Raw genomic sequence first — 17,500 nt, forward strand, 5'->3', positions numbered from 1 at the left:
GATGAAGAAAGAGGAAGAAGAGAAGAAGCTATAAGTAAGAGAGCTATGTGTTTGGTCGAGTCGGTGGCTCTAATGAGAAAAGTTATCGCAAGTTACGTAGCACGGACTCGTGTTTTCGGACCAACTAGTGAAAATTTCCAAAGTCCACATTGTGTCACAAAAAAAAAAAAAAAAAAAAAAAAAAAAAAAAAAAAAAAAAGTTGAGAAAAAAAATGTGTATGAAAAGTCGAGAAAGGTGGAGAGAGTGGGAGAGGGGAGAGAGAGGGAGAGGGGAGATAGAGAGGGGAGAGGGAGGGGTAGATAGAGGACTGGGTAGGGGAGACCTAAAGAGATGGCGAAGGAGGAAAAATGAAGGCAGGAAGTCTCGGCCAACATTGTTTATTATTAATTGGTCTATTTGTAAGTCAAAGTTTTTGGACCGACATTTTTCTCTCCTATTGTAGAAAGTGTATGCATAAATTGGAATACATTTTTTTTTCGCTTTTTTATTTTCTTTACGTCGTGGTACAGCCAAGGGCCCGACCAGCTGACAATCTGAATGATAATGTGGGGAATGTGAAAGAAAGGAAGGCAGGTTTAGTTTTTCGCCGAGTCAAAAAAAAAAAAAAAAAAAAAAAAAAAAAAAAAAAAAAAAAAACACTTTAGCTCTTTGTACATATTTGAATGACGTCAGACTATAAAAGCAACAAATTAAAATGATTCAAATGCTACACATTTGGGTAATATTTTATTCACCGCTTTTTTCATACGTTTCGTTCGATGAAATTTTATTCAGAGCGTGACTTTAAAATCATGTACGTGAGTGTGTGCGTTTAAGTATTAGAGAATTTTTGTTTTCAGCAACTAATATTTTTTCCCTATGCCATGGAGGTTATGAAATCGAGTCGGTTTACTTCTTTATTTATTTGTCTATGTCTGTCTGTCTGCGGACAGGATTACGTCAAAACTGCAAGACAAATTCTGACGAAATTTTCACCACAGATAGATCTTAGGTCATGGACGACCCCATTAACCTTTGGCGGAGGTCAGAAATTTCTGGTCATTCTTTAAAGGTTTTAAAGGTCACTCATGAATGGCAGAGGCCAGGGGCCAGTGACATTGTCCCTATCGAGCAGGACAATGCCCTAGAGACTGACCACATACATATATGATCAGCGCCCAAGCCCCTCTCCACCCAAGCTAGGACCAAGGAGGGACAGGCAATGACTGCTGATGACTCAGCTGATAGACATATAGGCTCCCCCAAAACCCTCCATCCTTAGCTCACTAGGATGGTGAGGTTGCAGCGACCAAATGAATTGAAGAGTTTGAGCGGGATTCGAACCCCAGTCTGGCGTTCAACAGTCGGGGACGTTACCACATCGGCCATCGTTATATTTCCGTTACCTTATTACACAACCTCCCTGAGATAATATGATGCTTGTAAATCCTTTAGATTTCATCGTTAGCACGAGATATATAATTATTTCCATGAATTTGCATTTCCTCAATTCGATCATGTCACCTTCAAATTTCCTTAGATATCTTTTATTAATATACAATTTGTTCCTTATATATCTTTTTTTTTTTAAATACAATATATTCCTTATATATCTTTCATTAAAATACAATTTGTTCCTTATATATCTTTTTTTTAAATACAATATATTCCTTATATATCTTTCATTAAAATACAATTTGTTCCTTATATATATATATTTTTTTAAATACAATATATTCCGTATATATCTCTCATTAAAATACAATTTGTTCCTTATATATCTTTTTTTTATATACAATATATTCCTAATATATCTTTCATTAAAATACAATTTGTTCCTTATATATCTTTTTTTTTTAAATACAATATATTCCTTATATATCTTTCATTAAAATACAATTTGTTCCTTATATATCTTTTTTTTTTAAATACAATATATCCCTTATATATCTTTCATTAAAATACAATTTGTTCCTTATATATCTTTATTTTTTTAAATACAATATATTCCTTATATATCTTTCATTAAAATACAATTTGTTCCTTATATATCTTTTTTTTAATACAATATATTCCTTATATATCTTTCATTAAAATACAATTTGTTCCTTATATATCTTTTTTTTTTTTAAATACAATATATTCCTTATATATCTTTCATTAAAATACAATTTGTTCCTTATATATCTTTTTTTTAATACAATATATTCCTTATATATCTTTCATTAAAATACAATTTGTTCCTTATATATCTTTTTTTTTTTTAAATACAATATATTCCTTATATATCTTTCATTAAAATACAATTTGTTCCTTATATATCTTTTTTTTTAAATACAATATATTCCTTATATATCTTTCATTAAAATACAATTTGTTCCTTATATATCTTTTTTTTTTAAATACAATATATTCCTTATAAATCTTTCATTAAAATACAATTTGTTCCTTATATATCTTTTTTTTTTTAAATACAATATATTCCTTATATATCTTTCATTAAAATACAATTTATTCCTTATATATCTTTTTTTTTTAAATACAATATATTCCTTATATATCTTTCATTAAAATACAATTTGTTCCTTATATATATATTTTTTTTTAAATACAATATATTCCTTATATATCTTTCATTAAAATACAATTTGTTCCTTATATATCTTTTTTTTTTAAATACAATATATTCCTTATATATCTTTCATTAAAATACAATTTGTTCCTTATATATCTTTTTTTTTTAAATACAATATATTCCTTATATATCTTTCATTAAAATACAATTTGCTCCTTATATATCTTTTTTTTTAAATACAATATATTCCTTATATATCTTTCATTAAAATACAATTTGTTCCTTATATATCTTTTTTTTTTTAAATACAATATATTCCTTATATATCTTTCATTAAAATACAATTTGTTCCTTATATATCTTTTTTTTTTAAATACAATATATTCCTTATATATCTTTCATTAAAATACAATTTGCTCCTTATATATCTTTTTTTTTTTAAATACAATATATTCCTTATATATCTTTCATTAAAATACAATTTGTTCCTTATATATCTTTTTTTTTTAAATACAATATATTCCTTATAAATCTTTCATTAAAATACAATTTGCTCCTTATATATCTTTTTTTTTTAAATACAATATATTCCTTATATATCTTTCATTAAAATACAATTTGTTCCTTATATATCTTTTTTTTTTTTAAATACAATATATTCCTTATATATCTTTCATTAAAATAAAATTTATTCCTTATATATCTTTTTTTTTTAAATACAATATATTCCTTATATATCTTTCATTAAAATAAAATTTATTCCTTATATATCTTTTTTTTAATACAATATATTCCTTATATATCTTTCATTAAAATACAATTTGTTCCTTATATATCTTTTTTTTTTAAATACAATATATTCCTTATATATCTTTCATTAAAATACAATTTGTTCCTTATATATCTTTTTTTTTTTAAATACAATATATTCCTTATATATCTTTCATTAAAATAAAATTTATTCCTTATATATCTTTTTTTTTTTTAAATACAATATATTCCTTATAAATCTTTCATTATAATACAATTTGATCCAATATCCAACTTCCCTTTAAAATACATTTGAACGATGAGACTATTTCCTCTTAGTTTTGCAAACATTAAATCTAACAATCTCTTCTTTTACGTGGAGCGAACTGTATGACCGTATTGGAGCATACTTTCATTCAATATAGGAAATTATTTGTAGCATATAAAATAAAGGGTTGTTGTCTTTATGTTATATTTCCTAGTTTTTTTTTCTAACTTTCCTACGATTCCCAATTCATAATTAAAGTAAAGGTAAGAAGCAGAAGTGAATGTAAAGTGTTCACCATCATCGTTACCATTCTCCTAACGAACAACTAAATTACTACTAATACTACTACTATCAATGATGATAATAATAATAATAATAATAATAGTAATAATAATAATAATAATAATAAAATAACAACAATAATAATAATAATAATAATAATAATAATAATAATAATAATAATAATAATAATAATAAAGCTGATTTTCTTGCGCTTATGAATTCAGTAAGTATCAAATTACAGTACTTACTTCTATTTCCTAACCATAGAAATTAATAACGAACTAAGATGTTGAACTTAATTAATTTCTTAGGTTATCTGAAATATTAAATATTTCTTTGCTTATATGAAATAATACTGAAAAACACTCCACAGATGTTTATGCAGCATTCGAGAGTGAACTATAAACAAATAATAATACAAATGTTATGTTTCCCTCATACTTTTTCTTTATTATATTCAGACGAGTTAGCTTTAAATGACAGCTATGAAGGAAAGCAGGGGGCTAATACCAGTCCTTAACCAACTGGAAAAATGATGTTATTAGTCAGAATTTGAACCCTAATCTACATTATATTTACCTGTTCTTAACCAACTGGAAAATGATGTTATTAGAATCTGAACCCTAATCTACTTTATATTTACTTGTCCTTAACCATCTGGAAAATGGTGTGATTAGTCAGAATCTGAACCCTAATCTACATTATATTTACCTGTTCTTAACCAACTGGAAAATGATGTTATTAGAATCTGAAACCTAATCTACTTTATATTTACTCGTCCTTAACCATCTGGAAAATGGTGTGATTAGTCAGAATCTGAACCCTAATCTACTTTATATTTACCTGTCCTTAACCAACTGGAAAATGATGTTATTAGTCAGAATCTGAACCCTAATCTACATTATATTTACCTGTTCTTAACCAACTGGAAAATGATGTTATTAGAATCTGAACCCTAATCTACTTTATATTTACTTGTCCTTAACCATCTGGAAAATGGTGTGATTAGTCAGAATTTGAACCCTAATCTACATTATATTTACCTGTTCTTAACCAACTGGAAAATGATGTTATTAGAATCTGAAACCTAATCTACTTTATATTTACTTGTCCTTAACCATCTGGAAAATGGTGTGATTAGTCAGAATCTGAACCCTAATCTACTTTATATTTACCTGTCCTTAACCAACTGGAAAATGATGTTATTAGTCAGAATCTGAACCCTAATCTACATTATATTTACTTGTCCTTAACCATCTGGAAAATGGTGTGATTAGTCAGAATCTGAACCCTAATCTACATTATATTTACTTGTCCTTAACCATCTGGAAAATGGTGTGATTAGTCAGAATCTGAACCCTAATCTACATTATATTTACCTGTCCTTAACCAACTGGAAAATGATGTTATTAGTCAGAATCTGAACCCTAATCTACATTATATTTACTTGTCCTTAACCATCTGGAAAATGGTGTGATTAGTCAGAATCTGAACCCTAATCTACTTTATATTTACTTGTCCTTAACCATCTGGAAAATGGTGTGATTAGTCAGAATCTGAACCCTAATCTACTTTATATTTACCTGTCCTTAACCAACTGGAAAATGATGTTATTAGTCAGAATCTGAACCCTAATCTACATTATATTTACTTGTCCTTAACCATCTGGAAAATGGTGTGATTAGTCAGAATCTGAACCCTAATCTACTTTATATTTACCTGTCCTTAACCAACTGGAAAATGATGTTATTAGTCAGAATCTGAACCCTAATCTACATTATATTTACTTGTCCTTAACCATCTGGAAAATGGTGTGATTAGTCAGAATCTGAACCCTAATCTACATTATATTTACCTGTCCTTAACCAACTGGAAAATGATGTTATTAGTCAGAATCAGAACCCTAATCTACATTATATTTACTTGTCCTTAACCATCTGGAAAATGGTGTGATTAGTCAGAATCTGAACCCTAATCTACATTATATTTACTTGTCCTTAACCATCTGGAAAATGGTGTGATTAGTCAGAATCTGAACCCTAATCTACATTATATTTACTTGTCCTTAACCATCTGGAAAATGGTGTGATTAGTCAGAATCTGAACCCTAATCTACATTATATTTACCTGTCCTTAACCAACTGGAAAATGATGTTATTAGTCAGAATCTGAACCCTAAAACCGTAATCTACGTTATATTTACCCAATGTTGTATCAACGTCTACGATCCAATTTAGGCAGGCCCATAATGCTGATGGCCTAACAATCCTCCCGGAATACACAGTTCTTTACGCTCATTATGAATGACGGACTTCCGCGTTATATGTGGTTCTTAGTCTTTTAATAAATGGTTAAATCAATAAAGTTGGAGGGAGACTCTACGTCGCTGATTACACTCCAGAACCTTTAGTCTTACTCGGGTCACTTGAGAGAGGTTTTAGTATAATGGACGGGGGAGGGGAATCTACTTTTTAGGCTTTTTATCCATTCTGAGAACTAATCTAGTCCCCCCCAAACCCCATACTAACTGGGTTGAGTAGCCACGGCTATAAGAGCAAGAAACAATAAGGTATTTCTTATGTGTGTAAATATGAGCTGATTCACCGTTGTTTTCGAACATTGATATGGATTTAATCTAATTGATGCTAAGAAGTTACAAGAAAATCACTCCCATATGAGAGAGAGAGAGAGAGAGAGAGAGAGAGAGAGAGAGAGAGAGAGAGAGAGAGAGAGAGAGAGAGAGAGAGAGAGAGTTCAAAATTTTAGTCAATTTGGTTCCATGTTGATAACGCTTTCGTGAAAAATAAAGAATCTGATCTTAAAAACCATTTCAGACTTCTACACAGATTTCTCATCATTAGTACGTCGAACCCCTTATAAATCTATCACTCGCTTGTTCAAAAACACTACCTGTGAAGCGCTCCCTTACAGTTGAGCCTTCTCGACTCGTATTCATCTTTTCTCTTATATATATTATTATCTCACTCTTTACATTTTTCCCTGTTGGAACCCTTGGGCTTATAGCCTCCTGCTTTTCCTATTTGGGGTGTAGCATAGCTAATAATAATAATAATAATAATAATAATAATAATAATAATAATAATAATAATAATAATAATAATAATAATAACTCTGCTGACATTTCCTTCAAGAGCAACAGCTATTTAATTTCCAGGAACAATTAAGAACAAACTTCTTTCAAAATGAAAATTGGACTCAAGAATCACTTCATACAAGTTTTGTTTCCTGGATGCTCATCTTTTTTTTCTAACTTTTGCAAGGTTCCCGTTGTCTTTCAATAAATAAATAAATAAATGCAAAATAAAAAAAAATAAATTAAATGAGTTATTGGGTGAACTTCTGTAGGGCTCCTGCTGTCTTTTAATATACAAATAAATTCAAAAGATAAGTGAATTAAAATGAGTTACTGGGTGAACTTCTGCAGGGCTCCCGCTGTCTTTCAATAAATAATTAAAAAATTAAAAAGTAAGTAAATTAAAATGAGTTACTACTGGGTGAAATTCCGCAAGGCCCCCGCTGTTTTTTCAATAAATAAATAAATAGGTAAATAAAAAACAAAAAATAAGTAAATCAAAATGAGTTACTGAGTGAACTTCCGCAGGGCTCCTGCTGTTTTTCAATAAATAATTAAATAAATAAAATATAACTAAATATATAAAATATAAAAAAGATACGTAAAATAAAACAAGTCACTGAGATGATTCGGAGAACCATCTCGATAAATCTCAGCTCTGAAGTGTTTTCTGTAATATCCCATAACAAAACATTAAGGAAACACAAAAGCATTCTTCCAAAAACATAATGAAGTGAGGAACGTCTGCTTCTAAGACAACCAACTACCATCTTCCATCACGCCTTTTATCCTTCTGCAGACGTTTTGTCTGCTTGAAAGCCATAATATACTCTCTCTCTCTCTCTCTCTCTCTCTCTCTCTCTCTCTCTCTCTCTCTCTCTCTCTCTCTCTCTCCTCCTTTTCCTCTCGCTTTCCTCCCCTATGTATAGTCGGGTAATTCCCCTTTCCCAAGTCTGATTTCCGGGTGTGAGTTATTGAGGGCAATTCCAAGAACTAATGTTCATTTGTGATATACAGTTATTGTACCTCAGGCACCGCTCCCGTCAACGAGGTCTTTACGTTTGAATGTCGTTCGGTGATTTACAGGAGGCGATATTTCCTTATGTTGGCCCTATTTTTTTTTTCTTTTTTATATCCTTGTTTTTTTTTTTCTTCCTGGTGGCACGAGATTCATCTCTGTCTACGATGACAGAGACGGTTGTTTACGTTCGTTTAGACGGAAGCTGTGGGCTCTATAGAATGGCCTTGTATTTTCGAATGGGGGGAGGGGAAGGGGAGGGGGAGAGGTACGTTTCGAGAATGTCAGCGTTTTACTTCATCTTCTTAAAAAGCGCAAACTAGCGTTTATGTTATTGCCCTGTCCTGCTTAAGAATACATAATAGTGAAAGCTTTCGACTTGACTTACGTAAACATCCTATATTTTACAAAAATGTCATCTATCGGCCTGGGTTGAAGGTCGTATTTTCAAAGTCGTTGAGTAAGTAATAAAGGTCGCTCGTCAATGGCAGAGGTAAAGGACAAAACAGTGCCCTAGAGACAGAACAATTTCCTAGAGACAGGACTATGCCCCAGAGACGGGAAAATTTCCTAGAGACAGGACTTATGCCCTAGCGACAGGACAATTTCCTAAAGACAGGACAATTTCCTAAAGACAGGACAATTTCCTAGAGACAGGACAATTTCCTAGAGCAGGACTATGCCCCGGAGACAGGAAAATTTCCTAGAGACAAGACAATGCCCTAGAGACAGGACAATTTCCTAAAGACAGAACAATGCCCTAGAGACAGAAAAATTTCCTAGAGACAGGACAATGCCCTAGAGACAGGAAAATTTCCTAGAGACAGGACAATGCCCTAGAGACAGGACAATTTCCTAAAGACAGAACAATGCCCTAGAGACAGAAACATTTCCTAGAGACAGGACAATGCCCTAGAGACAGGACAATTTCCTAGAGACAGGACAATGCCCTAGAGACAGGCAATTTCCTACAGACAGGACTATGCCCCAGCGACAGGACAATTTCCTAAAGACAGGACTATGCCCTATAGACAGGACAATTTCCTGCAGTCAGGACAATGTCATAGAGACAGGAAAATGTCATTTAAATTGAACACTCATATGAGCAGCGCCTAAGCTCCTCCCCATCAAACTAGGACCGGGGAAGGCCAGGCAATGGCTGCTGATGAGTCAGGGTACAGATAAAGGTTTCCCATAGTTCACAGGGATAGTGAGGTCGTAGACACTACTAGAATCTATAGAGCTTGCGTGGGTCTCAAACTCCGTCCAATACATTACCAGGCAGAGACGCTCTCTGAACGATGTCAATAATATCGTTCCTTTTACAGTCATAAAGACTTAAGGAATACTATAAATTACGACAATGAGTGTCTGAGATATTCGTAAAATAAGAAACCCCGAAGAGCAAGTAGGTTGAAAAGTAGTTATAATGTCTATATGCTGGGTGGGTTATAGGACATTTATGTTTTAGTCTCAAGTTTTTAACTGAATTTGATTCAAAATCAAGGAAATTAATAAAATACGTCTCACGGGTTTTAAGAATGTTTCTCTGATATATTAACGTTAAATAGTTTTAAATTGAAAACTATGGTACAATAAAATTCGTACGAATTAACCCTATTGTGGATTTATTCAATATGTTTATTCTTGAATATATTCCTAAAGTTAGAAATAAAATACAATTGTATTCTGAATACAACACACGAAGGAATTTAGCTTCGAATCGGAAAACATTCGAGTCTCGATAAAAGTTTTTTTTTTCTGCATTTTGAAAATACTTCGTCGTTTGATTTCTTTACGACGTCTTGAACGAGATTATCAGGCAATACCCAGCGGAAACGGGATTTGGGAGGGCCCGCCCGGGACCCCGGGTCAGGGGGGTCGGGAAGTTCATATTGGGAGGGATGGAGGCTCCAAGGCAAAATATGGGGCAATAATAGCCAACCGGCGCGTTCCTATTGGTGTCCTAATGCCCCCGATAACAACCAACAATTTAGATAACACAGACGTCATTGATCATAAATTACTTTGCCATTTTACCATCGACATTCCTACCAAGGCTTTTTTTTTACATAGTAGATGGTATTATGTACACATACATATATATACACAAAGACACATGCGTGTATATACATATATATATATATATATATGTATATATAAATAAATATACACACATATATATATATATATATATATATATATATGAATAAATATATATATATATATATATATATATATATATATATATATATATATATATATATATATATATATATATATATATATATATATATATATATATATATATATATATACTGTATATATATAAACATATATATATATATATATATATATATATATATATATATATATATATATATATATATAAATATATATATATGTGTGTGTGTGTATAAACACACATATATATGTATATATATTAGTCTAGTAGGAAGATAGGGTTCCCATGCACCCCCATGATACATTTTTTCAACTTCCATTTTTGGAATCCCTGGGGTGTCTGAAAACAGAATCCCCTTTGTTCCCATTCAAAAAAATGTCCCATGTGGGTCGTTTAGCCGTCTATTTGTCCGCCATCTTGGATTTTTTGAGATGTAAAAGTTAGGGGTAGGGGAAATATAAAGGACCTTTTCGTAAAGAAATAAATTAGTTACAGGTACAAACTAGGTATCATTGGAAAGGGTATGAACAGCACTATCACAAGAACCTATCACTTATTCGGTCATGACATTGATGACGTCATCAGGGGTCAAAAGGTCACGTTAAAGGGGCACTAGTCAAAATTCGGGCCCATCCAATTTGTTAACCATCCTGCACCTAGCTGAATAAATTTTTTGGATTCTACTTTGCTTCAAAGAAAGTGTACATGAATAGATAGTTTTTAAATCTAAAACAAATTAATTAAATAGAGTGTAACATTATTAACCCTTTCCACAAATAAAACGAAAATATTGAAAAAATTATTTTTTTAAATGAGATTAATGTGAAATTCCAGTTCGACACATCTTTGTTTTCTCTGCCCTTCTGTTATGGTAAAAGGCCTTATATGTTCCAATGAATCCAGAAAAACAGTCTATGTATAATTCCATTGGTATCTTCACTTGGTATTATCAGAATATGCATTACACACATATATAGATAGAATGTCTGATAATGAGTTCCTATAACACGCAGGCCAAAAAATATATTAACTTGCAATATTATCATGACTGCCAAAAGTCTCAATGTTCATATCAATCTAATCTTCATTATCACTGAGAAGTTCTTCATTGTCACTGTCTTGGTCAGCCTGTTCTCCATCAGGGTCATTATCAAACTGTTCCATCTCTTCCGTAGTCTTGTGAACTAAGTCTATCAAGGCAGGGGGAAGTACCGGGCTGCAAGACCACACTGGCTCCAGAACACCCTCATAATTTTGTTCCCAACCTTGTTCAGGATCATATGGCTTTGGAGACCAGAAGATTGAAATATCTGCTCGCTTGTAGATAGCTAGGCAATGGTTCACTCGACGAATGTGTGGGATAAGGTTGTCTCGGCAAGGTGGCAAATGGGAGAGGTCAATCTTAGATTTTGTTGTCAGTTGCTCATCTTCCCCAACCATCTTCCTTAACATGAATCCACGTACAGTGTCAATAGATTTCTGTCTGGAGTAGCCATACATCAGACATGTGAATGCCTCAATATCATCAATCGTTTCTGCCTCTACCGACCATTCATCCCCAAGTTTTCTGAAAGGAGATGAGTATAATCATATCAATTGCCGCACAGAATTGATAAGTCGCGTATGATCAATCACACTGAGCCAGAAAGTGGCAGTTTTCCTTAAATGGCCATCACGAACCTTGTCTTCGTAAGCCTGGTACTTGTCCAAAATGATGACAATAGATGGATCATGCAAGGCATGATCAAGAGACTCACGACTGCAGTTCTCGACAGCACTGAGCAGGGCCACAGGGTTAGTGATATCTACATTCTCCTCTTCACTGAAGCGCTCTATCAACAACCGCTCCATTGCTTCACTGACAGTCTTCAGACAGAATAGAGCTTTGGCGTATACCTTCCCTTTTAGCACACTCTTAAGACAGCCACTGGTTACAAGTCCAGCCTCAAGGAGGATTTCAGCGTAACCAGAGCCCAGACATTTGTGACCTGTCAACATGCCTATATAGTTCATCACTGTGTGGAAAGGCCCCGGGGTTACCACATAGTTCTTGTATTCTTCAGGAAACTTCCAAATGAGGGGGAGTGCTTTCATGCAACCTCCAAGGTCAAAGGTGCTAAGAACATATTTCTGGCGGACCTCCAGCGTAGCATCTTCTGAACGCTTCAACAGCACCCTGATCACGGAATATTCGGTGAACGGCTGATTGATCGGGTTGAAATAGTCAATGGTCGATTTCCGAGACGGTTTTTTGCCAGTAGCTGAGATGAAGCCACCAAATCCAGGGACAAGTTGCGTTTCTTTACCGTGTTTATTGCCAGTGACCATTTGCATTAGTAACCACAAACGGTACTCTTGGATGCACTCTGCATACAACTTATCGTTTGCGATGGGTGGACTGAACTTTGCTCCTGGTGGAAACTTGGGCCCAACGCGACCATAAATATGAAGAGGGGGTAATGTTGCTGGGGTTCCAACTTCCAAACAACGAGTCCTATTCCGCTGCTTCAGTGGGAGAGTTCTATCTTTGTTGTCGGTTTCACCTCCTGTATCATAATCCCTCCAGTGCTGTTCACCACGTTTGATCCATGGACATTTGTAGTTATTTTGTTTAAGTTGTCCCACTCAACATGGAAAACTTCGTTGTCCTCACCAATAGCAATTTGGGGAGTGAGCGAAGAGGAAACATCGTCAATGGCTTCTGCCAGTGCTGTCTCAACTTCCATGCCAAAGTCATAGGACTCACTGTGACATAATCTATGGAGTATATTGGTTAGTTGCTTGCTTCTATACAGGTGTCGTATGGTGCTGCGAAGCAGAATGTGTTTAGGTAATTTCCACTCTCCGTTTGTCACAGCACGGCAGATGTCCTGGAAATGAAACCACTAGACATTAGACAGAAAATGGTTTACATTTTCATTACAGAATGTGGTAAAACTATATATCATGATGGTACAGCAAATGTGGTTAAATCTCACCTGAGCTATGGAAAGGACCAGACGTCAGCACTTTTCAGACTTTTCCACGACTACTTCACCCACCAGAAGAGTCGACAGGAACTTCATAAGTTCTGTTGGAAGGTATTCTTCTGATGCTCTGGCATCCAGCTCATCAGCTGTTGGAGGCCAAGGAAGTGGTGTTGACTCATGGAACATCCTCTGAACAGCAATGCGCAAGTGCAAGGCAACATCCTCAAACTTGTCTCTAGAACCAAGTCTATATGCATATGTCACTGCTTCCGCAACAGAGATGCTTTTGCTGTACACCAGGTTGAAGGTTATGCATCCCCTGTCCCCAGGAAAAACTTTTGTGAAAGCGATGCTCTCATTAATTTCGTGTCTTTGAAGTCGGGTCTTCAGCTTATCACTTCTGAAATCTGGATTTGGAAATCCACAGCGTTCAAGTTCTTGGACGTATAGGTGGCGGAGTGTTCCAAGTTGCACGACCTCCTTCTGGCCAATAACTCTCTCACGTATAAAATCCAGAACTTTATCAAGCAAGCTTTGATGAGCTTCATGCTTTTCATCATGCTTGTCTTCAGTACTTCTGTTGGCTTGATAACGTAAGTAATTCACATGTCTCAGTTTGAAAGAACTATGACAGGATTTATGGAAATGAGCCTCCCTTGCAAATAAATCTACGCCTGCCACTTTGCGATGTAAACGATTGTCTCCCATTTCTAGGGCTTGGGATTCAATATGAGTCCAAGCTGCTTCCTTTCCCTTGAAAGATGTAAACTGGACACAACGTTCAGTCCTTCCAGAAACTTTCGTCTCAAGCTTTCCACAGAAAATACACCTAGGTGGAAAAATGTTCTTGGAAGAGGTTGATGATTTACGAGGGGATCGAATTGTTGAAGGTTCATCGTCTAGCACAACACATTTCAAACGATCCTGATGTTTGGTAAAGGCCTGATAGCAACCCCGGTGATAGCCTGTCATTTCCAAGTCCAAACCATCAAGACTGTCTGGAATTAACTTACACACAGCTTCCATACGACCGGGTGAATCATGTGACTGAAGGAGCCGTTTCTTACGAAGATTATGGAGAACAGGCTGACTAAGACAGTGACAATGAAGAAGAACTCAGTGATAATGAAGATTAGATTAATAAGAACATTGAGACTTTTGGCAGTCATGATAATTTTGGCCTGCGTGTTATAGGAACTCATTATCAGACATTCTATCTATATATATGTGTGTAATGCATATTCTGATAATACCAAGTGAAGATACCAATGGAATTATACATGGACTGTATTTCGGGACTCATTGGAACATATAAGGCCTTTTACCATAACAGAAAGGCAGAGAAAACAAAGATGTGTCGAACTGGAATTTCACATTAATCTCATTTAAAAAAATAATTTTTTCAATATTTTCGTTTTATTTGTGGAAAGGGTTGATAATGTTACACTCTATTCAATTAATTTGTTTGAGATTTAAAAACTATCTATTCATGTACACTTTCTTTGAAGCAAAGTAGAATCCAAAATATTTATTCAGTTAGGTGCAGGATGGTTAACAAATTGGATGGGCCCGAATTTTGACTAGTGCCCCTTTAACGTGACCTTTTGACCCCTGATGACGTCATCAATGTCATGACCGAATAAGTGATGGGTTCTTGTGATAGTGCTGTTCATACCCTTTCCAATGATACCTAGTTTGTACCTGTAACTAATTTATTTCTTTACGAAAAGGTCCTTTATATTTCCCCTACCCCTAACTTTTACATCTCAAAAAATCCAAGATGGCGGACAAATAGACGGCTAAACGACCCACATGGGACATTTTTTTGAATGGGAACAAAAGGGATTCTGTTTCCAGACACCCCAGGGATTCCAAAAATGCAAGTTAAAAAAATGTATCATGGGGGTGCATGGGAACCCTATCTTCCTACTAGACTATATGTATATATACATATATATTCATGTGTGTATATATATATATATATATATATATATGCGTGTGTGTGTGTGTGTGTGTGTGTGTAATATAATCAAGAAAGGAAAAGTGGTAAGACTTGATTGGAGTCAGAGGCTAAACGAAAAAAAAAAATTATAGTTTCCATTTAGAGTAAAATGAAGCACTGAATTGTATACATACATTGTTTACCATTACATGAATTGTATTTTTAGATGTCATACCCTTTATTGAAAAAAAAAAATATAAAGGTAGTGTTTAGATATAGTTTCCCATTGAAAAACATGTTGATTAAGATTAGCTCTGAATATAACACTGATGTGATATGAAGTATTTTAAATGCATATCTGTGAGAAGAAACCAGACGAAGATGGGCGTATGCAGTGAGCTTCATTAATGTTTTTTCTGAGTTATAGAATCGGTTGGTCGGAGACAAAGATAGTAACTATATTAAGGTCTTTTTAAAGGTCGCTCATGAATGGCAGAGGCAAGGGACAGTGACATTGCCCTATCAAGCAGGATAATGTCCTAGAGACTGACCATATGATTGGCGCCCAACGCCCCTCTCCACCTAAGCTAAGACCAAGGAGAGCCAGGCATTGGCTGCTGATGACTCAGCAGATAGACCTATAGGCTCCCCCAAAAGCCCCCATTCTTAGCTCACAAGGACGGTGAGGTTGCAGCGACCAAAGGAACAAACAAGTTTGAGCGGGACTCGAACCCCAGGTCACAACCCAAATAAATAATGCCATCAGTTCTATATTATCTTTTTTCTTAAATAAAATTGAACTGGAATCACTGGGAACCAGACAGATTAAGGATCCCCTTCTCCTGTAATATTCTTGTATTTTTATTCTCATTGTCAGCCTGAGGACGTTACCAGTAAAACGGAAGTACTAACTTCAATCATGTCTTTTCACTTATCATTTCGTGGCTATTATTCATATTTATGCTCATCGTCTGTCAACTGTCGTAACTTCTACACACACACTCATTTATATATATATATATATATATATATATATATATATATATATATATATATATATATATATATATATATATATATATGGAAGTGGGGGAAGTGCCTTGGTAGATGTATGTGTATATATATATATATATATATATATATATATATATATATATATATATATATATATATATATATATATATATATGTATATATATATATATATGGGTGTGCCTATATGTGTAAATTAATGTTCTTGTAATGATGTCAAATAACGTATAATAAACGGTACACTTTATTTCTTTTTGCTTCAAGAAATTTCCAACTTGGATATGTGTGCAAAACTGCTATAAAAATTAAAATCAAATATCGAATAACAAAACCAAAGTAACGACAGCTAACAAAGATTTATCACACAGCCGAAATACACAGGAGAGAAACAAGTAGCTAACTATCTGCTTACATTCTGGCAGTACGAAAAGGAGGCAATTCTTCAAACAGGAGGACGGCAATCAATTTCATCCGGTGGTGTCTGGCATCCAGCACCGGCACCCTTTGTCTCTGATTGGTTCATTTATCATGTTCCTTGGCCAATGACGTTCAACAGATAGCCCAATACGTGGTGAGTAAGAAATCTTAATTTTGGTTATGTATACGGACCTACACAACAAATCAAATTATATCATTAGAACGTACATTTACATTACGAAATTACCACTGGGAAAACTTAAAACTAAATCTAAGGTTATAATTTTCATAAGCATATATCTGATAAACCTGTTTATATAAAAGGACGTTTCTTGAAGGTGTTATTACTTCTAATACAAAAACCGATTTTTTTTATCAATAATTTCCCAGAGATTTTAAAGTAAGACCACTATAGCCACGACTATAATATATCCATACGTACGTTATGTATGAGTGTATGTGTGTGTGTGTCTGTATTTTACACCTCTCCAAATACGCCTTGTACAAAGATGGTTCCACCAAGAGTTAACTCTCCTATGACCTGGCGGCGATCCATCACAGTCGACCAACAACGAGATACAAAGGTAACTACTAATATACACACACATACATATAGCCTACTCTTTTTCACATCTGACTCTCCAAGGGACAAACCTTTCAATTTTCAAGTAAATCTTCAAGGATCTTCAAGGATGCTGCTGCTTGTCTCATACTCATTTTATCTGGTATGTGTGTGTGCGTGTGCATGTGTGTATGTGCACGTGTGTGTGTGCGTGTGCATGTGTGTATGTGCACGCGTGTGTGTATAGAAAATAATTAATTTGGAAATTAGAAATCTATCAATTGGAGTGGGCTTAAGTACATTTTATTTACAAACTCTGATGTCAATCAAATTACAAACATCGTGTGTTATAAGGCAGACTTACTGTACAAATTGCGAAATAACATCGTGTGTTATAAGGCAGACTTACTGTACAAATTGCGAAAT

This window comes from Palaemon carinicauda, chromosome 45 (genome assembly GCF_036898095.1).
Source record: "Palaemon carinicauda isolate YSFRI2023 chromosome 45, ASM3689809v2, whole genome shotgun sequence".
In the NCBI taxonomy this organism is placed as follows: Eukaryota; Metazoa; Arthropoda; class Malacostraca; order Decapoda; family Palaemonidae; genus Palaemon; species Palaemon carinicauda.